General features: G+C 42.7%; 1 protein-coding gene across 1 annotated transcript in view; it reads right to left on the reverse strand.

Moving 5' to 3' along the window:
- Nucleotides 1-1,407, reverse strand: part of Ccdc28a (coiled-coil domain containing 28A) — an 18,642-nt gene that overhangs the window by 15,536 nt on the left and 1,699 nt on the right.

Genomic DNA, 1,407 nt, shown 5'->3' on the forward strand with positions numbered 1-1,407 from the left:
GGAGGACTGTGGAAGGACTTTGGAACTTTGGGCTTGAAGATCCATTCGTTGTTAAGAGCTCTGTCAGGTGTTGTGTAGGAGCTTGGAAGATAATGCTGAGAACAGTGCAGAAGATGGAGGCCTGGCTTATAAAATTTCAGAGGGAAAATTAAAGACTCTTTTCAGGGCCATTGCTATTTTGATTGGGAATATTCTGTGATTCTGGTTAGCTGGGGCTGAAGAATCAGCTGAGATTAACAAGACAGTAGAACTACTACTAAAACGAAACTTTTGGGCTGGAGAGATGGCTCAGTGGTTAAGAGCACTGACTGCTCTACCAGAGGTTCTGAGTTCAATTCCCAGCAATCTCATGGTGGCTTACAACCATCTGCAATGGGATCTTATACCCTCTCTGGTGTGTCTGTGTACTCATATACATAAAATAAATAAATCTTTAAAAAAAAAAGAAACTTTTGCATTACTGGGACTATTGATGCTGGTTAGCTGGAGCTAAGAAATTAGCGGTGATTAAGAAGAGACCAGCATCATTGAGGTGACATCTTCTGAGAAGTGTTTTCTGAGAGCACAGAGGCTGTGTTCCAGAGATAACCAAGGTTGTACCTCATGCTACAGTGGGACTTGGTAATGTGTAAGAGTCACCCAGGTGGTACTGGTTTTGAAGGCATGAAGGGATCATGGAGAGAAGCTGAGACTCGGCACTGTGATAGGCCAATGAAGGCCATTGGTGAAGGTGCAGCCTCAGTTGCAATTGAGGCCCAGGACTGAGGGGGTCATGCAAAGGATTTGAGGCTTAGCACCGTGAAGAGAGCCTGTGAGAGGCTGTTGTTAAAGTCAAGTTACAGTGGAAGACAGCAACAGCAATTTTGGAGAAGCCAGTACCATGAGATGACTACCAAGAACCGCAGCAGCAGTGGAGTACAGGTGGCTGGAGCCTAGAAGACAACGTGTGTGCTACAAAGGGCATGGCTGGAGAAGTGACCTAAGTCCTTTCAGGAGCCCAGAAGACCATGAGTTGGATCCCAGACATTGGATAGTTGGAGATTGATTTTTGCTTTTGATTGTGATTGTACTATGATATTTTTCCCTCTTGAAGGAAGTTTTTTAGTAAAGCCTACAGTTAAGAGACTTTGAATTTTAAAGTACTTTGTATTTTAAAAGATACTGGAACTTTTAATATGTAAAGACTGTGGGACTTTTAAAGTTATTTAGATCTTGGGGATGCATAAGAACTAAGGGTTGAGGCTTATTAGTGATGTGTTTGTGTGTCAAGTTGACAAAGGGTCAATTGTACTGGCTAATTTTGTGTCAACTTGACACAGCTGGAGTTATCACAGAGAAAGGAACTTCAGTTGGGGAAATGCCTCCATGAGATTCAGCTGTAAGGCATTTTCTCAATTAGTGATCAAG

The sequence above is a fragment of the Mus caroli genome, chromosome 10, assembly GCF_900094665.2.
Source record: "Mus caroli chromosome 10, CAROLI_EIJ_v1.1, whole genome shotgun sequence".
NCBI classification, from domain to species: Eukaryota; Metazoa; Chordata; class Mammalia; order Rodentia; family Muridae; genus Mus; species Mus caroli.